We start from the raw sequence: 21809 nt of genomic DNA, 5'->3' as shown, positions 1-21809 counted from the left end.
ATTTTAACAATATTTTTTCTTCCTATCCAGGAGCATGGAATCTTTTTCCATTTTTTGTGTCTTCTTCAATTTCTTTCATAAGCTTTCTGTAGTTTTCATTGTATAGATTTTTCACCTCTTTGGTTAGATTTATTCCTAGGTATTTTATGGTTTTGGTGCAACTGTAAATGGGATCGATTACTTGATATCTCTTTCTGTCGCTTCCTTGTTGGTGTATAGGAATGCAACTGATTTCTGTGCATTGATTTTATATCCTGCAACTTTGCTGAATTCATGCATCAATTCTAGCAGTTTTTTGGTGGAATCTTTTGGGTTTTCCACATAGAGTATCATGTCATCTGCGAAGAGTGAAAGTTTGACCTCCTCCTTGCCGATTTGGATGCCTTTTATTTCTTTGTGTTGTCTGATTGCAGAGGCTAAGACTTCCAATACTGTGCTGAATAACAGAGGTGAGAGCAGACATCCCTGTCTTGTTCCTAACCTTAGGGGGTAAGCTGTCAGTTTTTCCCCATTGAAGATGATATTAGCGTTGGGTCGTTCATTTATGGCTTTTATGATCTCAAGGTATAATCCTTCTGTCCCTACTTTCCTGAGGGTTTTTATCAAGAAAGGATGCTGTATTTTGTCAAATGCTTTCTCTGCATCTATTGAGAGGATCATATGGTTCATCATGACATGATCATATGTTCATATGACAACATCAAAGGTTCCTTCCCTTTCTTTTATTGATGTGATGAATCATGTTAATTGTTTTGCGGATATTGAACCAGCCCAGCATCCCAGGTATAAATCCCACTTGGTTGTGTTGAATAATTTTTTTAATATATTGTTGGATCCAGTTGGCTAATATCTTGTTGAGGATTTTTGCATCCATGTTAATCAGGGAAATTGGTCTATAGTTCTCCTTTTTAGTGGGGTCTCTGTCTGGTTTTGGAATCAAAACCAGAGTTTGGAAGTTTTCCTTCCATTTCTATTTTTTGGAACAGCTTCAAGAGAATAGGTGTTAACTCTTCCTTAAATGTTTGGTAGAATTCCCCTGGAAAGCCATCTGGCCCTGGACTCTTGTTTTTTGGCAGATTTTTGATTACTAATTCAATTTCCTTACTGGTTATAGGTCTGTTCAAATTTTCTGTTTCTTCCTGTTTCAGTTTTGGTAGTGTATATGTTTCTAGGTATTTGTCCATTTCTTCCAGATTGCCCATTTCTATTGGCATATAATTGCTCATAATATTCTCTTATTATTGTTTTTATTTCTGCTGTGTTGGTTGTGATCTCTCCACTTTCATTCTTGATTTTATTTATGTGGGTCCTTTCCTTTTTCGTTTTGATCAAACTGGCTAGTGGTTTATCAATTTTGTTAATTCTTTCAAAGAACCAGCTTCTGGTTTCATTGATATGTTCTACTGGTTTTTTTTTGGGGGGGGGTCTCGATAGCATTAATTTCTGTTCTAATCTTTATTATTTCCTGCCTTCTGCTGGTTTTGGGTTTTATTTGGTGTTCTTTTTCCAGCTCTTCAATGTGTAAGGTTAGGTTGTGTATCTGAGATCTTTCTTCCTTCTTTAGGAAGGCCTGGATTGCTATATACTTTCCTCTTATGACTGCCTTTGCTGTGTCCCAGAGGTTTGGGGTTGTGGTATTATCATTTCATTGGCTTCCATATACCTTTTAATTTCCTCTTTAACTTCTTGTTTAGCCCATTCTTTCTTTAGTAGGATGTTCTTCAGTCTCCAAGTATTTGTTACCTTTCCAAATTTTTTCTTGTGGTTGATTTTGAGTTTCATAGCGTTGTAGTCTGAAAATATGCACGGTATGATCTTGATCTTTTTGTACTTGCTGAGGGCTGATTTGTGTCCCAGTATATAGTCTATTCTGGAGAACGTTCCATGTGCACTGGAGAAGAATGTATATTCTGCTTTAGGATGAAATGTTCTGAATATATCTGTTGAGTCCATCTGGTCCAATGTGTCATTCAAAGCCATTGTTTCCTTGTTGATTTTTCTTGATTAGATGATCTGTCCATTGCTGTGAGTGGGTGTTGAAGTTTCCTACTATTATGGTATTACTATTGACGAGTTTCTTTATGTTTGTGATTAATTGATTTATATATTTGGGTTCTTTCACATTTGGTGCATAAATGTTTACAATTGTTAGGTCTTCTTTGTGGATAGACCCCTTGATTATGATATAATGCCCTTCTGCATCTCTTGATACAGTCTTTATTTTAAAGTCTAGATTGTCTGACATAAATATGGCTACTCTGGTTTTCTTTTGTTGACCATTAGCATGATAGATGGTTCTCCATTCCCTTGCTTTCAATCTGAAGGTGTCTTTAGGTCTAAAGTGGGTCTCTTGTAAACAGCATATAGATGGATCTTGTTTTCTTATCATTCTGTTACACTATGTCTTTTGATTGGAGCATTGAGTCCATTGACGTTCAGAGTGAGTACTGAAAGGTATGAATTTATTGCCATTATGTTGCTTGTGGAGTTGGAGTTTCTGGTGGTGTTCTCTGGTCCTTTCTAATCTTTGTTGCTTTTGGTATGTATGTATGTATGTATGTATGTATGTACGTATGTATGTATGTATTCATCTTTTCTCCCCTCAGAGAGTCCCCGTTAATATTTCTTGCAGGGCTGGTTTAGTGGTCACAAACTCCTTTAATTTTTGTTTGTCTGGGAAACTTTTTATCTCTACTTCTATTTTGAATGACAGCCTTGCTGGATAAAGAATTCTTGGCTGCATATTTTTTCTGATTCATCACATTGAACATATCCTGCCACTCCTTTCTGACCTGCCAAGTTTTTGTGGGTAGGTCTGCTGCAAACCTGATCTGTCTTCCCTTGTAGGTTAAGGACTTTTTTTCCCTTCCTGCTTTCATGATTCTCTCCTTGCCTGAGTATTTTTGTGAAATTGACTATGATATGCCTTTTTGTTGAATCTAATGGGAGTCCTCTGTGCCTCCTGGATTTTGATGTCTGTGTCTTTCCCCAGGTTAGGAAAGTTTTCTGCTATGATTTGCTCACATAACCCTTCTACTCCTATTTCTCTCTCTTCCTCTTTTGGGATCCCTATGATTCTGATGTTGTTCCTTTTTGATGAGTCACTGATTTCTCTAATTCTTAAATCAGGCTCTTTTGCCTTAATCCCTCATTTTTCTGCTTTGTTATTCTCCATAAGGTTGTCCTCTATATCGATGATTCTGTGTTCTGCCTCATCCATCCTTGCTACCGTGGCATCCATTTGTGATTGCATCTCAATTATAGCATTTTTTATTTCATCCTGACTAGTTTTTACTTCTTTTATCTCCGCAGAAAGGGATTCTATTCTGTTTTCGACTCCAGCTAGTGTTCTTATTATCGTGATTCTAAATTCTGGTTCAGACATCTTGCTTGTATCTGTGTTGGTTCAGTCTCTGGCTGTCGTTTCTTCCTGCTTTTTTCTTTGGGGGGAATTCCTTCGTTTTGTCATTTTGAAGGGAGAAAAGGAATTAATGAGGTAGAAAAATTAAAGTTAAAAATATAAATTATAAAAAAATTAAAATTGAAATTATAAAAAATTTAAAAAATTTAAAAAATTAAAATTATTTAAAAATATTAAAATTAAAAAATTAAAAACAAAACCACAAAAAAATCGAATAAATGATGCTGGATCCTAGGTATGTTTTGGTCTGGGTGTTGAAAGTTGCTTGATAGATTAGAGAAAAAAGGGGAAAGAAAAAAAAATCATTTAAAAATTTGAAAAAATGAATACACTGAAGAAGACTAAAATGAAATGATGGAAGTAAACTAGAATTTGAAAACAATTTACACAAAAGTTAAAAATATAGTAAAAAATTAAAAATATTTTTAATAAAAATTAAAAATAAAAATGAATTTTTCTCTTTCTGTATTCAAGAAAAAGAAAAGAAACAAAAAAGACAAAAGAGAAAAAAGGAAACCATTTGAAAATTTGAAAAAATGAATATGTTTAAGTGGACTAAAATAAAATGATGGATGTAAAACAGAATTTGAAAAAAAAATTACACAAAAGTAAAAAATATAGTAAAGAAAATTAAAGAAAAAAATTTTTTTTACTTCAAGATTTTTTTTAAAGTTTATTTATTTTTGACACAGAGAGACAGCGAGCGTGAGCTAGAGAGGGGCCGAGAGAGAGAGGGAGACACAGAATCCGAAGCAGGCTCCTGGCTCCGAGCTGTGAGCACAGAGCCTGATGCGGGGTTTGAACTCACAAACTGTGAGACCATGACCTGGGCCGAAGTTGAACACTTAACTGACTGAGCCACCCAGGCACTCCAAGAAAAATATTTTTAATAAAAATTGAAAATAAAAATGAATTTTTTCTCTTTCTGTATTCAAGAAAAAGAAATGAAAAAGAGAAAAAAAAGAAAAGAAAGAAAATTGAATATAGATGGACCTGCTAACAGACTGAAATACGTCTGAATTACTTCATTTTCCCCTAGAAATCAGACTATGAAGCTCTTTATAGCCCATAAACCAAGTAGGAGGTGAGACTTCTGTTCTTCAAGAGCGAGTTTGGCCCAGTTGGGCAGGGCTTAGTGTAACGGCTGTGTTCTCCACTAGATGGCGCTGCTAGCCTACTGGGGTGGGTTGTTGTGTCGCTTGTAGGTGCTTATCGGCTCGCACAGCACGCGCAGAAGCGGTGAAAGTGGAGTCACTCAGCTACCCAGTCTCATAACGGAACTCTGTTCTCACCTATCAGCAATCCACACCTGTCCTTTGTCTTCAGCTTTCGTCCTCTCCCCTCTTTTACTGTCCGTGACCAACCCCCAGGTAGTACCTCTCTCCCAAGTTTTGTTTCAGATGTGGTTATTTTCCCTGGCCTCTTATTTCTGAGGGACTGTGGCTTTGACCCATTCCGCCCCTCTGCAGAGGGTCTCACAGAGCAATGGCTGGGTGCCGGCCGCACCCAGGAAAGTTCATGGGACCGTGCTGCTGCTGATGCCCAGAGACTGGGGCCAGGTGCCAGCCCACCCCAGAAAAAAGTTCACAAGATAGTGTAGCAGCAGCGTTTCAGGGATTATGGAAAATCACAACACACATCTGGCACCAGGCTTCACCCTTAATGACCTTGTTTCAGCACCAGTGAATATGGCCATTCTCTGGGGTCTGCTGGGCCCAGGTTGCCTCACAGCCTCTGCCAAATGTCCTTCCAACAGTGGAACCACTTCTCCCCGTGTGGCCCGAGAACCTTCTGGACTAGACTCTGCTCCTGGGGATTCGCCCTTCCCACCAGAGCACCACCAGGTATCGAGCTGCAGAATTGCAGACTCTGCGCTCCTACAGTCTTCATGGAATTTAAACCCTCTCCTTTCTCCTTTCTCCTTTCTCCCTCCTCCCTCTTTAGTTCAGTCACTGCGGCTGTTTCCAATTTCCACTTTCTCTCCAGCTGATTTTGGGGAGGGGTGCTTTTCCTGTATTCTCCCCACTGTCTCCGTCCTCTCTTCGCCTGCAAAAGCACTTCCTTGCCCTCCGCGGCTTCTCTGTCCCCAAGTTCACCTCTCCACGCCATGTACCTGCTGAATTCTGTGGTTCAGTTTGTGCAGATTGTTGTGTTAATCCTCAGATCAGTTTTCTAGGTGTGCAGGATGGTTTACTGTTGGTCTGGCTGTATTTCATGGATGCGAGACACACAAAAAACTTCCATGCTATTCTGTCATCTTGGCTCCCTCCCCCCAAAACTACAATCTTAAAAAAATAGGAGAAAATCTTCAGGATATGAGACTAGGCCAAGAATTCTTAGACTTGGCACCAAAAGCATGATCCATAAAAATAAAAAGTCATAAATTGGAGTTTGTAGAAATTACAGTTTTGCTCTGTGAGAGCCCTAATACAAGACAAAAAGACAAGCTATGGACTAGGGAAAATATTTAAAAATCACATATCTGACAAAGGACTAGTATCTAGAATATATAAAGAATTGTCAAAACTCAACAGTAAAAACCTAATAGTCCAGTTAGAAAACTAACAAAAGATAGGAATGGATACTTCACTAAAGAAGGTACATAGGTGCAAATAACCACATGAAAAGCTGTTCAATACCATTAGCCAGTAGGGAAATGCAAATTAAAACCAGGAGATGTCACTACAGACCTATCAGACTGGCTAAAATTAAAAATAGTGATAGCACCGGTGGCAATTCTGGTGAGGATGCAAAGAAACTAATGTTACTGATGAGAATATAAAGTGGCACAGCCACTCTGGAAAACACTCTGGCAGTTTCTTAAAACAAAACTAAACTAAACTAAACTAAACTAAACTAAACTAAACTAAACTAAATATGCTACCACCACTTGCCCTAGCAATTGTACTAGAAAAAATGAAGCATTATTCTAGAAAAATGAAAACATGTTCACACAAAAGCCTGTATATGATTATTCATGGAGGCTTATTTGTAATAACCCCAAACTTGAAGCAACCTAAATATCCTTCAGTGGGTTAATGGTTGAACAAACTGGTGCCTCCAAACCATAGAATGCTTCTCAGCAATGGAAATGAATGGACTATTAATACACACAAGTTGGATGAATATCCAGGGAATTATTCTGAATGAAAAAAAAAAGCTAATAACAAAGATTATTTATTATATATTTTATTTATGTAACATTCTTGAGGTTATAAAATTATAGCAATGGAGAACAGATTAGTGGTTCCCAGGGGTTAAGTTGCAAGATGAGGGGTTGGTGGAGAAGGGAGGTGGATATGGCTAAATAAAGGAGTAAATAAAGAATCCTTGTGATGATGGAAATGGTCTGTATCTTGACTCTATCAATGGCAATATTCTAGTTATGATAATGTACTATAATTTTGAAAGATATTGCTTTTGGAGGAAACTGGGTACAGGTACATGAGATGACTGTATTATTTCTTATAGCTGTATGCAAGTCAACAATTATCCTAATAAAGAGTTTAATTAAAATTAATTAATGCGATGGGAAAAAAAGTAGGACAGGATAAGGGGAAATGGGAATTCTAGATTTGCATGGAGGGGGCATGATTTTAGAGTGGTCAGAGTATGCTTCATTGAGACAGTGAGAGTGACATTTGAACAGGTTGAGAAGTTAACTACATGCCTATCTAGGAGAAAAACCATTCAGCTAGAAGGAGCAGCCAGTGTAATCAGTAGTGTGATTGAAGGACTTATAATTAACTGCTGGTATGTTGTCTGTGTCTAGGATATGAGACTCTTAAAGACTAAGTCTATGTCTTATTTGCATCTGCATATCTGGTACTTAACACATAAACATGGAATAAATTCCTTAATTCTGTTCTTAAAAACCTTGTTTTTTATTGTATAGATGGAACTCTCTCACTTTTCTTCCTAGAATTTTATTTGAAATATAACAAGTAGGATTACCCACATAACTTTGCGGTTGTGCAGGCATATTCCATCACAGAAACATATTCTTGCTCTTGGTCAGTCATAGATACATGTACTGAGAGCCTTGAGGAAAGGGCAAATCACTTTTGTCCCTTTATTTTTCTTTTCATTTCACAGAATATGATTTAGATAGGAACTTAGAATTCTTTTATTTGTACTTTCTCTTTCCATTTTTTTCTTTGCCACCTTCTCATAGTGTGTCAATTTCATGTTGCTGTCATGTTTGTACCCAGTGATTGTGAGAATCTTCTCCCTTTGTTGTCATTTATCCCATATTTCAGATTGGAACACCTCCAAAGCAAAGGCAGGCATACCTATTTTACTTAGACTGATGGCCTTTTGTAGTCTAACTGCAATATGCTAGGCTTTTAGACACCCTACCCTTCACTAAGGAGTGAAGATGGATTACAAAGAAGTAAACAGAATACCCTGTCTTGTCATTGTTGATAATCATAATAGTTGAGCATTTTATATCAGCATGTACTATGTACCAAGTGCAGTGAAAAGAACGTGACACACATTATCTCTATTAATTCTCAACTACCCTTACAAGGAAGATACTATTATTGTTCCTACATATACAGATGAGGAAATGGGGATTCAGAGAGACTGGGTGGCTTGTTCAGAGTAACAAGGCCAGTAAATAAATGGTAGAACTGAGACTTGAACCCTTGTCTGCATAGTCTAAAAATCTGAATAGGACATTACTTTAATTTTTTCATCAGTTTGGATTCCTACTTGAAACTACAGAACTCACTATAGCTAGTTTAAGCATAAAAAGAATTTATTAAAAGATATTAGGTAGCTCACAGACTCTCTGGGCATGCCAGAGAGGTCATAGGTTTAGCTCTTTCCTTACAGCTGATCACCTGATTCCACTACACAAGTCATTCCCCACAAGTTGTCACCTACTAATTAATAGTTACCAACCCTTTAAAAGAAGAGCATTAAGGTATATGGAGCATAAGGTATAAGGAGAATAATGGAAAATATTCCCTTAATAAGGTTCTCCTGCACAGATAGGAGGAGGTTTGTGTCTACCCTCATTTCAGGACACTGGCTCCAACTGCTGGGGAATGGGCTTTGAAAAGCAAAGGTCTGTGCTGATAAGTGATGTCACAGTTGGGCCAAGGAGTATGTGCTAATGAACCATGCAAAGCCCCAGTCACTAAAGTTGGGGTTTTACAGATGTGTTTTTATGGATCCTTATTTACCATGAATGTTTAGATGGTAATTGGAGCACAAATTGTCTGTTAAAATAGTTATTTCAGCTTTTCCTTGACCATCGTAATCTTCTGGTAATCCCTCTTTTGGCCCTCTCCAGCTGTCTGCCCCTTGTTCAGAGAGAGGCCAGCTTCCCCTTTGCTGCTGTGAGTGAAGGCTGAGACTCAATGTGTGGCCACATACATAGCCTCTCAGCTTTCTACTCAAAAAAGAGGCCAGATCACTTTATATGGTCACTGACTTCTCCAACGTAGAGAGCAACTCTGTCCACAACCAGAGCAGATGTTCCCACTAACAGCAATGGCATAAATAATAGTGATTTCCAGATACTGAGGACTTGGTATGTGCCAGGAATTGTGTTAAACACTCTCTCTGCCTTGGCCCATTTATTCCTCACAAGAAATGTACAAGTATACGTACTCTTATCATAATCAGTTTACAAATGATCCTAATCTTCTGGAGTTGAGGATTAGAGAGGGCAAAAAAAAAAAACTTGCCTAAGGTCACCTGGTTTGAGCACCCATTGGAGCCAGGATTTTAGACCCAAGTGTGTAGGAGTACAGAGCCTGTGCACTTAACTATAATGCCAGACTGTGTGCCTTAACTAGAATTCTTGCGTGTTGACTTTGAAGAAATGTCATCCAAATATTCTCCTGGCAGCTGGCTGAAGCTGCTTGCAGCAGGAAAGGCAAATTCTCCTGAGAAGTGGATGAACATTGTACTCCAGAGAAGACTGTTGTCTGCCTGCATGGCTGGTGCCCCTGGGACTCAAAGAGAAGATTATGATTATTTAGGTTGAGAATTCACTTGGTTCAAAACAAAATTCTTATGGATAGAGGTTTTACTATTTTTAGTTCAATCCAGTTTTTATGGGAAGTTTAATCTAATTTAACTCAATTATATGAAATGTTAGTAAAAGATGTTCTGGAAGTTAGAATGGAACATATGACCCAAGGGAGATGTGTATGTCATTAGGAATAAAACGTCTGACTATGAGGGCTGTTAAACACCGGGCCGTTGTATAATTTCTGAAAAATCCTGAGGACCAGCTACATCTCTGTCTCCCAGAGGTGGCTGAGGTGTGAGCTTCTCTGAGGAGGGTTTCACATTGCCTGGTAACTCTTATTCTTCATAAACTTACTTATAGTTCTGTGTCAGAAGGCCCCTGAGAAGTAGAGACCAAGAAAAGAATTAGGCATGCACGAATTTTATTTAGAGAAACCCCATGAAGAATAAAGGGGAAAGGAGCAGGAGTAGACAGGAAGTGCCTTCAGATGGAGATGCAGGTCTGACACTTGTGAAGGCAGCAGGAGAGGGGAAGAGAATTGGGTAGGAAGAGCTTCAGACCACAATGCAGTTCTGAGAAAGTCTTGGCCAGGCTGATGGGGAGGAGTGTCCAGGCAAAAGTTGCCCATTAGAGAAATCCTGTGTTGGGGGAATAGCCCAGCTCCCCTGCACTTTCTGTGCTCAGTTACTGCCTGGGAGCAGCACAAGGCTCAGAGGGTGGGGGTGGGGAGGGTAGCATGGGCTCAGAGTGAATGTTGCAGTGGATCTAAAGGTCAGCAGCTGGAGGCTGTCAGACATCTATGCTTCTCACAGTGGGTTCTCTTGAAGGGAGAGCTGACTGGGGTATCTCCATGTCTGCCACAGTTACATATTCCCTTGCCAGACTGGAGTACTTTCCTAAAACTTACTGTGTCAAGTGAACCAAGAAGAAAACTTTACACATCAGTGGTATTTTCTCCTAAAAGTAAATCCCCTGGCATCAAAGTGCATTGTTTATAAAAATCTCTTTGTCCCTTCCCTCCTGGACACCATATCCAGCTATCTGGCTTTTTTTTTTTTCCCTGGAATCTCTTAAAGATTTGCCATTTTGGTATCTAATAATTTTTCTAAATGTGTTAAATGTCTATTTTGATGTGAGTAGAAATAACACTCTGGTGTATATTCTCCACTTTCATTTTCCATAAATATTGATTAATCTAAAATGATTATTAATTTTTTCTCTTGAATGTATTCAAAATTTGTTCTTTGTCTCTATTCCCTGTTATTATTAGTTCAATTCTTTCATCCTCACTTCCTTGAGTTATTTTAGTAGCTTTCCATCTATTCTCTCTGCCTCTGTCTTGTCACTGTTTAGGTCACCTTCTGTATAGGTACAAAACACAAATCTGACCTGTTTAGAAAGCTTCAATAGCTTCCAAGCATTACTAGAGAAAAAAAAAAAAGAGTCCAAGCTGCCTAGCAGGGCAAGTGAGGCAATTCAAAACTTATCCCTGACCACCTTGCTAGCCCATCTCCTTCTGTTCTCCCCCATGTGCTTTCTATTCCAGTACTATGGAACCAATTATATGCCTGCCTTCTTTGTCTGCTGTACTTTTTTGTGTCCACTTGACACACTGCTGCTACTCAAAATCTGGTCAGGTGTCACATTCTTTTTGACGTGTTTCCTGATTTCTGTTCAGAACTGATCACTTCATCTTTTGTATTTCTTTTGAGTCTCCTACCAGTCTGTAATTGCAAGCTGCATGTTTTGTGTTATAATTATTTGCACCTTTTCCTCAAGGGTCCAGGTTGTGTCTTATTTTTCTTTATATCACTTGCATCTAGCACAGTGGTTGGCCCATGAGAGGCGCTCAATAAATGTTGGTGAACTGAACCAAAATTGAGTTTCTTTATTAGTCAGAAAGACTAACAAAAAAGGAAATGAAAGTTCTTTGCTAGATGCCTACCAGAGACCCTCCTTTACAAGTATTGCTAGATGTTTATTTTCCTTCCTTTCTTCATTTCTTTATTCACTCATTCATTTATCTTTAAGTTTACAGTGGTAAATAAAAACAATCCATGAGGAAAATGTTGCATATGCTTATGTCTGATGCTCATTCAGGCATCAAACTAGGGGACTTAATCCTCAAAACAGCTCTCTGAGGTAGCAAATATTATTTTCATTTTATTTATTTATTTGTTCATTCATTCATTTAAATATTATTTTCATTTTAAAGATGAAGAATTGGATGCTCTGAGAAGTGGTGGAGGTAGGATTTGAAAGCAGGAAACTGTGCTTTACAATAGCCGAATTCCAGGATTGATTTCAGAATCATCTATTCCATTCCCATTCCCACCTACTCACCCAAAGATTGCCTATGTAATTTATATTGCTGAGTTTTTTACACTCAATCTAGGAATATGATGATACCAACTTCTAAATTAGATGATGACACACAAAATAAAATTCTGAATTATCATATTTATTGAACAGCTAATGTACATTGGTAGAGCATTTGTAGTTTAGTCCTTATTTTGCCTACAAGAATTGTTTCTATTAAAAATGCTAGTGAGGGGCTCCTGGGTGGCTCAGTTGGTTAAGCGACTGACTCTTGATTTCGGCTCAGGTCATGATCTCCCAGTTCATGAGATCAAGCCCTGCATCAGGCTCTCCACTGACAGCACAGAACCTGCTTGGGATTGTCTCTCTCCCTTTCTCTCTCCCCCTCCACTGCTATGCTCTCTCTCTCAAAATAAATAAATAAACATTTATATATACATACATACATACATACACACATACTAGTGATTCTTCTTCAAATTCCTCCAGTTTACCAGCAACTAGTGGTGGTGGGGAGGGTGTCTGCATTTAAACTGACAATGATAAAATAGTCTTGGGTGGATCTGTACTTATGTGACATTTATAAATGGCTTCCTCCTTCCCTACTTCCCCCACCAAAAAAACAAGAATTGAAAAACCTGGCACAATCTGGAATAGTTGCCAAGTCCCTATGTAAGGCTTTTATTTTGCTTTTAATAAAGACAGACCACAATATAGCCCAAGGGGAACTCCAGTCAGGCCTATAGCAGCCTCATTTCCTCCCAGTAGGAGGCATGGCAAGGAACCTTTCTGAGGACAGATGCTCTAGAGCTCCTCCCAGCAGTGCTAATGTGGAAAGGGCTAACTAAGGAGAAGACCAGGGCTGAGCTCTGTGTAGACACAGAGGCCAGCCCTATTTATGTGTTAAGGCTGATCAGAATAGATGATCTGATTATCTCCCAGAGTATAAATACCCCAAAACTTAATGGTTCTATTTATGTTGAAAGAAATCAAGAAACAAACTTTGTTATGTTATTTGGAATAAATCTGTGCAGATGGTAAGCAGAGCCAGAAACTGTTTGAAGTTTTGTGACAAGCCAGGGGCATACGTGAATATGATAACTTTTCCTTTTTTCGAAAGCATTTGATTTTATCAGCTTGTTTACCTATCTGTCACAACAGAGCATTAAACCAAGAAATGCTTGCATAGACTGATATCTGAGAAATATGTTCCTGGTAGCTGAGAAGCAACAAGAGAGTCATATATCAGTTTCCTGCTCTTTGTTAAATGCAGTAATAAACTAGTTCTTCAAAAATCACCTAACTGGATGTCAAATAGAGTGTGACAGTGGACAGATTTATAGCAAGGAGTAGACATTGTCTGTGTAACAAATTGCTCTCTTGCACCAGTATTTCATGCCCTGTGCAGATAAATCAAAAGCAATTTGTCACATTCTTAAAAATTCCCTCCCATTAAGTTGTTAAACAAAGCAAATAATTGTGGTACAGAGTTTTCTATTCTTTAATCCTCAACCAAAGGACACCATTTAGGCCTCTGACAAACCTGGGTGGTTATCGCAGCCAGAGCAGAACTGGTTAAATCTTATTCTGCCTTCCAACAGGGAGCTAGAAGTAATTGCAAAATATTTCGTCCCCCTTGGCTCTGCGTGTAGATTTAAAATTAAATTGGTTCTGGTTAGCAAGCTAGAACAGGGCAACTAAATTGAATTTTCTGAGGAATGTTGTGAATCCTATGTGGAAAAAAAAAAAAGCCCCACACATACAAAGTTAGTATATTTCCCGCTGTCCTTTGTTTTGTGCTCTGCTCTCTCCTGTCCATTGTCATCCTTCCATACTCTTCTCCCTGTTGTTCAGGGCAGCCTCAGTCGCATCTCATTTAGGGTTTTAAATGCATTTGGACCCGTGTATATTTATCTGAAAGTTTCAGTCACTCTTTCAAACACTTCTCCCAAGTGCAAATTTCTCTCTTTCTTTCTCTTCTCACACACTTTTCATGGAATAAGATTATTGTCAGCATTTTGTCGAGTTTGCACAGAGGAAAAAGCAAACACAGTAACAGTAAAGACAGGTGTGTGAAGTCTTAGGCTGTTGATTATGTTTTCGAAGCACAATCACAGACTTTTGATTATGCTAACTTCCAGAGTAGATGATGACCTTCTAAAGAAGAATCTAGAATTATCTTCTAAGAACTTAAGTTTCTGTCTCTCATTTTTCTTCTTCCCTTTTTTAAGTTTATGTATTTATTTTGAGAGAGACAGAGACAGCATGGACAAGGGAGGGGCAGAGAGAGGGAGAAAGAGAGAATCCCAAACAGGCTCCATACTGTCAGCGCAGAGCCTGATGCAGGGCTCAAACCCACAAACCGTGAGATCATGACCTGAGCCGAAACCAAGAGTAGGGTGCTCAACTGACTGAGCCATCCAGGTGCCCCTCATTTTTCTGTTATTATTTTAACATCTATTTTCTTACTGTAAAACTAGTACTTCCTCATTGTAAAAAAATATGGAAAATTCAGAAAAATAAATAGAAAATGTAAAAATTATATCAGAGTTTATAAAGATAAATAGAAGTACATAGAAGAAAAAATAATCTTACCATTAAAGACAAAAGCAATGAATAATTTAACATTAGCTTCAAATTTTTTAAGTGCATATTACTTTTTATATTGTTGAGATTACACTGTGTATATGCTTTTGAACATTGCTTTAACCTTGGGAAATTGTGTTTTTTTCCTTACACTGATCTTTGGTGTAGGGGCCAGGCCTTGGGGCAATGTCTACCTCAATGTTTAGCTAGCAGGATATCTGGAATGTGATTAAATTGGCTTCAGGTGGATGTCATGGCGACAGATGGATGTCCATTTTCTAAGCTCTTCTCCCTTCATTCTTGAGTGTAGAGGGCAGATATCTTAGTGCTGCCACATTTCAGGTTTTTTAGTTTCTACCAGGGTGCTTTTCCATAGGACCTGAGCAGCTTTTCTTATTGAACATTATTTTGTATGTAAGAAGATACTGTGTCAGAAATACATCTGATGTTATAGCAAGTTACTAAGTATGGCTGTCTGGGTTAAAAATGTTTGCTATTTGGCCTTTAGTCAACATATTGGAGCTATCTTGATTTTTATTTTATAGCTCCTTGCAGGAAAATAAATGCCCCAACTGATACTAAATTGTATGGATTTGAGAAATTCATAGTTTTTTGTTCTGTTTGCCCTCTTATTTTTGTTGAGGAAATAGCAGCAGGTCTCACAATGCTGAAATCCTCCAAGTTCAGCTACTAAAATTTCATTTACCTCATTGATCTTATGAGAAAGGGGAAAATAATCTGTTTGCTTTATTCCTTCCCTCAATTATTTGTTGATTGGATGCTCTGTATGTCATTTAATATGGTACTTGCTTGCTTTTATTAAGGAACCGTCCTATCCTTTTTACATTGTTAAATACTTCTCTTACAAGAAATCTATTAAAATTTTTTGAAGATCCATCTCAGATGCTTTCATTGAGAGCTTTAATTTCATTTTATTTGCTGTGAGTCAGGTATTTCCAAGCCATGGTGAGTACTCAGTGAGCCACATCCCTGGGCTCTATCAATGGTATTTGGGCTTTTTGTTTGGGAAACTGTTTTAGACCATTTTTTCTCACAAATGAAGAGTCTTTAGGCTGGTGTTTTCTGATATTTCAGAAGGAAACCAAAAGCCAGGAATATTTCAGTCTTGTCTGTGGCAAGTTCTTTTTCCAAGTATTTTTTGGTCTGTACTTCACCTCTACTGTGCACAAACTGAAGATGCCAGAAGGGGTTATAGAGATTTATACACAGTTTACTTTGCTACATGAAGATAGATTACAAATGATTTTGTCCTGCAGTTCATCTCAACAGTTTTCCCATTAGAGCGGATAAATAATTTAAGTTGGTGATTGACTTCCAATGTGTATAGTACTGCAGTTTCAAGGATAGTGATGTTATGCCCAGAATTCGTGATCCCCAAAGACCGCCAGGGAGCCAAGTCCCATGTAAAAGCAAAAGAGCCTTTATTCGAGCTAGCTCGAGCTCAATCCCCTACCTGCACCGGCGCGGCGGTGAGATACCAGGGAGAGAGAGCGAGTTTCAAAAGGACAAAGGTTTTATTGGGGCCTAGGGGCAGTTGGTGAGGTAATGGCTGTGGCCTCAGCCAATTGGCTGGGGAAGGGTCCGAGTCCTGTTAGGCAGGTGAGCAGGAGGTTACTCAAGGGGAGGAGGTGTGGTCAAGGTGAAGGACACAGAACAAGATGGAGTCGGCCGGGGTAGGCCTGCCCTTTCAGTGACTTTGGTAATTTCAGTTTGGTTGCAGGACTTCTCAAGGTTTCACTATACACAGAAGGGATGCTTTTAGCATTTCATAGCTGATATTGTTGCTAATTAGATTATAACTCTACCATGGATATAAGTTACTTAATATAATTCTGTAATATATTTCTTTGAAATGTCTGAAATCTTTGAATAATCTTAATGTTAGCCAATGAAGTAGAAAGCAATATAAGAAAAAAGAAATACCTAAACTCACACTAATGGCATTGCTGATGATTCTGTTCTACTAGACACGATGTCTAGCTGATGTAGATGTTAGCAGTTCAGTGGGTTGGTATTAGACATGTTTATTACTGAGAACAAAGTAGCTGCTAAATACAGGACTTTTCTCTCTCCTTGCATCTTCCACAGATTTCGTGTCCAGTCAGTCCCCTAATCCTGTTGATGGTGATCTGTCTTCTTATCCTCAATACCACTGCACTATCACTGTATTTGTCACTATCATTTATTACATAATATGTAACCATATGCTATAGTAGACAGAATTTTGTATTTAATTCTTACAATAACAATTCTGCAAATGTAGGTATTGTTATCTGTATTTTACAGAACAGGAAACAAAAGTTTGGAGAGATGTAATTTCTCAAGGTCAAACAATCTGAACATGATAAAACCAGGTTTGAAGCCCGGATCCATCTGGCTCCAAAACTACTTCATCCACTGCCTTCTCTATTTGCAACAGCCTCCTAGTTTTCCTGCCTCTACCTCCCTCTCATTTCTATGTCCCACCCAAACTCTGGAGTTGGGATTGCCTTTCACAGTTGAGGCAAGAGAGTTAGAACTTTCAGACTCCCACATCAACTAGTCATTGAATGCAGGCTGCGTGACCTTGGAAGATGTGGCTCTTTATAGCCAAGGGCAATTCCTTTTTTGCAATACTACTATATTAATATTAAAGTATAGAAACATCAATGTGCCCTCAATTACCTAAACAATGAAATATAAACCTTTTAGTTTGTCTTAACCTGATCCCTGGGTCCCTACTTCATCTCTGACTATTCTTCCCCTCACTCCCTGTCTCCCTCCCAGTTCCTTATGTTTCAGCTGCTTGTGCTTCAAACTAGTTGGCATTATCTGAATGTTGCTACTCTTTAACATTTCTGTGCTATTTCAATTGCCTAGAACACACTCTCTGCCTGTCACTTCTTAGTCTGTGAACTCCTATTCATCTTCCAAGGCCCTTCCCCAGTGTTATGTCCTTTGTGAGGTCTCTCCTAGCTTTTCCAGGCAGAATTAGTCATTCTGACCTCTGTACTTATATTACACATGTAAAAATCCTTGTTTGTGCTCCTTTTTTTCCCTCCCAAGCCTGTGAACTCCTTAAGAGCAGAAGCCAAGTCTTTCTTTGTACTGTTTCCTGTAGCTCTTAGCAAACCGTCTGGCAAGGAGCACTAATTAACATGCTGCTCCTAGAAAGCTAGGAACCTTATCATGTCTTAAAGAAATACAATCCAGAGACTAGAGCAACATTTGTTATAGACCTCTTTCCCCTCTAAACCACTTCTTCTACTATTATCAATAGAATTTGGTCTACTGGAAAGATCATTGGGTATGATCAGCTGACCTGGGTTCAAGGTCTCTGTTGTGGGTCATTCTGATTCTTAAATGTGGTATGCTTTGTAGAAGCGCTTTGCGAGCTCCAAAGCAGTACACGGACATTGAGTGATAAATTGTTCTTTGGGCCTACATTGAACATTGTCCCTTCCTGCTTCTAAAGTCTTCCGTCTCATCTAGGAAGATAATGGTGCTGGATTTTTAAAAATATACATATTTTGTTATTAAATATAGCATACAAACTAAAAAGTGCCTAAAACGTATATGTACAGTCTAACAAATAGTTTTGCATGAAACTTATAACTAGCAAAGGAGCAGAGAACATTATGGGCACTCCCTGAGTCCCTCCCCAATCAGCCCCCATATGATTTTTCAAACTTTTAGCACTGGTCTCTTTATCCCTTTTTGTTGAAACTTTTTTTTTTCTGGCCACTCAGAACCCTCCTTGGATATAACGCTATACTGAACACCGTGTATCTGTCTGGCCAGGGAAAGCTTAACCTAACAAAGCAGCCCCATCTCACTGCCCCAGCTCCTATTTGGTCACCATGACTGCTATTTCCCTCCCACAACTGTCATCTTCTTTCCTTAATCCCTGGGAAGGTAAGCAGATGGTCTCCCTTTAGTCCCATTGTATCAATATAGATGTTTGCTCATGTTATTAAAATTCTTCATTAAAATCATCTTAATGGTTGCCTAATATTCTGTCACATGGATATAATTTACTAAACTATTCCTTTATGAATGGCATTTAAATTGTTATTTTGTTGCTTTTAAAAAAATTTTATAAGTAACCTTTCAGTAAACACATTTGTGTGTAATTTTTTACATTTGCATTTTACATTTCAGTTCATTGACTTAGGCTAAATTCCCCAAAGTGAAATTATTGAGTTAAAAAGCATGCATTTCAAAATACAACTTTTTTTTTTTTTTTCTGATTGTGGCAGTATTCTATGCTCCTTACTGGAATATTGGAAAATATAGGAAAAGAATAAAAAGTATTACAAAAGTTACCTTTATCAGTTACTGATGTAACAAATTAACCCTGAAATGTCAATTGTTTAACACATTAGTAGTTAATTTCTGTCTCAAAGAAAATGAATTAGGCCTCTTCTACATGACTCTCCTCAAATGATCAAGGACCCAGGAAGGTTCTTTGTGGCTACATCATTTTGTGGCTTTAAAGTCACCTTGTTGTCACAGATGATTGACAGGAGGGAAAAGAAAGTGTGTAAGATCACATATAGATTTAGGGCTGGAATTGACATTTATCTCTCCCACCCAGGTTTCATTGCCTGAACTCAGTTACATGGTTAAGGGAACCACATAACTACAAGGGAGAGGGTGTTTAGGGCAGAAAATTTGCCTTTTTTGTGCCAGGAGGAAAATAAAATGGCTCAGAGGATAATAGCATTGTTTATGGTATATTGCCCACAATCTTATCTCTTAGAAGTAATCCATGGTAATGTTTGCTGTGGTATGAATATGTCCTCCCCCAGATTCCTATGTTGAAAACTGAATGCCAAATGTGATAGAATTAGGAGGTGGGGCCTTTGGGAAGTGATTGGATCATGAAGGCTCTGCCCCCATTAATGGGATTATTGCCCTTTTAAAAGAGACCCTGGAGGGATCTATTGCTCCTTCCACCATGTGAGGATACTAAAAGAAGCTGGTAGTCTGCAACACAGAAGAGGGCCTTCACAGAACTTGACCATGTTGACATCCTGATCTTGGACTTCCAGCTTCCAAAACTGTGAGAACTAAATTGCTGTTGTATGTAAGCCATCAAGTTCATAGGATTTTTGTTATAGTAGCCTAAATGGACTAAGATAGCATGCTTAGATACATTTCCTTTTAATCTCTTTATATAAATACACTGAATATTAAATAAAAAAGCAATTATTTTGCATATATGTCTTATATCTAGTATTTATTTCCTAGCATCTTAGGGACTTTTCAATGTCATTAAATATTGTAACTTTCAGTATTTTGGGAGCTCTTGATGTATAACAACACATTGTTTTTACAAAATGTGGCACTGGCACAGTATGAGAGTGACCTGCATGGTTCTTAATTGATTCATGTCTTGCCCAATCTCTTTGGGCTTTGGTTTCCTCATTTACCCACTTTATATGATTGTTGTGAATGTTTAACAACTTAGTGCAAGCAAAGATCTTAAAAATAGTGCCTAGCACAGAATAACTGCTCAGTAAATATCATCTATTTTTATTATTATTGTGTGAAGAGACTTGAACTATCAGTCAACTATAAGTCTTAACGCTTTAACTTTGGTATCTTGAATACATTTTGCTTTCCTTTGTGTTTGGTATTGAGTTTCCCAAGCACTTTTTAAATAATTAAAAAAAAAATGTTTATTTATTTATTTATTTTGGAAGAGAGAGTGAGGGAGGGACAGAGAGAGGGAGAGAGAGAATCCCAAGCAGGCTTGGAGCTGTCAGGGAGATTGTGTGGGGCCTGATCTCATGAACCACGAAATCCTGACCTGAGCCGAAATGAAGAGTTGGATGCTTAACCAAGTAAGCCACCCAGGTGCCCCTTAAGTAATTGTTTTATTCACAAAATAGGGTGATCCCTGTCAAATTCACTACAGTGGTGAGATTTTCAATAAACACTGAATGGTCGTTAGGGATACAGGGAAGGAAAGGAAGTTATTATTTGTTGAACACCTACCATATGTCAGACACTATTTTTTTACTTCCAACTTTTTAAAATAATTTTTTAATGTTTATTTTTGACAGAGAGAGAGACAGAACATGCGTGGGGAGGGGCAGAGAGAGAGGGAGATGCAGAATCCGAAGCAGGCTCCAGGCTCTGAGCTGTCTGCACAGAGCCTGACATGGGGCTCGAACTCACAGGCCGTGAGATCATGACCTGAGCCGAAGTCGGATGCTTAACCGACTAAGCCACCCAGGCACCCCAGACACTGTTTTTTACTCTCATACTGAAGCTCATGTAATTCTCCCAGCAACTCTTTAAAGCAGGTATTATTTTTTTTTAACATTTTTTTTTCAACGTTTATTTATTTTTTTGGGGACAGAGAGAGACAGAGCATGAACAGGCGAGGGGCAGAGAGAGAGGGAGACACAGAATCGGAAACAGGCTCCAGGCTCTGAGCCATCAGTCCAGAGCCTGACGCGGGGCTCGAACTCACGGACCGCGAGATCGTGACCTGGCTGAAGTCGGACGCTTAACCGACTGCGCCACCCAGGCGCCCCTAAAGCAGGTATTATTAACTAGATTGATTAGATAAGAAAAGTGACTTTCATGTAACTATTCCAAGATCATAAATGTTAGTAAATAGTAGGACCAGAATTTAAACTGAAGTCTGTCTCCCATCAAAGTCTCTCTACTATCCCATGGTGCCTTCTGTTTATACTGTTTTCCCTGTTGCACTTGTGGTATGTTAATATGGAATAATGTGCAGTTCTAGGCCAGGCAGTGTCAGAGCAATTACAGTGACTGTTGTGAAGCACCCAAAAAAGAAATCTGAAGCACCTTTGAAAATCCTTTAAGGTTGAGAGCTTGCTTCTTTACTTTTACATCTTTTTTTTCTTTTAATTTTTTCAGTTAAGAATCAGAAAGAATCCTTCATTTTGGTTTACAAACATTCAAACAATGTACCAGCATTAAAAACAAGGGGGAATGTTGTACCTTCCTATTCTGAATGTATTGGCAGCATTGCCCTGAGACCTCAGCTATGAATGTATATCAAAACACAAATCCAATTCTCCCTCAAAATTTTACATATTAACTACTTGCCTTGCTTGCCATTTAAAACTCAGGCTGGACTGATGGAGAAACTTGGGAAAGTTTGAACACAATTGCCACTTAACTTCTTTCCCATATCCAGTCTCATCAGCTCTGCTCTCAGTTTTACTCCTGCCACCCTGATTGGGGTCTCTATAAGCTGACTCCCGACTGTAGTAATAGCCTTCGAATAGGTCTCCTTATCTTTGGTCTTTTTTCCTTCTACTTTATCTAGATCAGTCTGTGGACCAAATCTGGCCTCTTGACCAGTTTCATTGTCCTGAGAGCTACAAACAGTTTTTACATTAAAAAATTGTTTTTTTATTTATTTTGAGAGAGAAAGAGAGGGAAAGCACAAGCGGGGGAGGGGCAGAGAGGGAGGGAGGCACAGAATCCGAAGCAGGCTCCAGGCTC

General features: G+C 38.5%; 1 protein-coding gene across 6 annotated transcripts in view; it reads left to right on the top strand.

Annotated features, from left to right (window-relative positions):
- The window catches only part of HPSE2 (heparanase 2 (inactive)), a 711059-nt gene that overhangs the window by 259496 nt on the left and 429754 nt on the right, over positions 1 to 21809 (top strand). The window lies entirely within an intron of this gene.

Source organism: Felis catus, chromosome D2 (genome assembly GCF_018350175.1).
Source record: "Felis catus isolate Fca126 chromosome D2, F.catus_Fca126_mat1.0, whole genome shotgun sequence".
NCBI lineage: Eukaryota > Metazoa > Chordata > Mammalia > Carnivora > Felidae > Felis > Felis catus.
The sequence above is the reverse complement of the archived record's forward strand: the minus strand, read 5'-3'. Positions and strand labels throughout refer to the sequence as shown.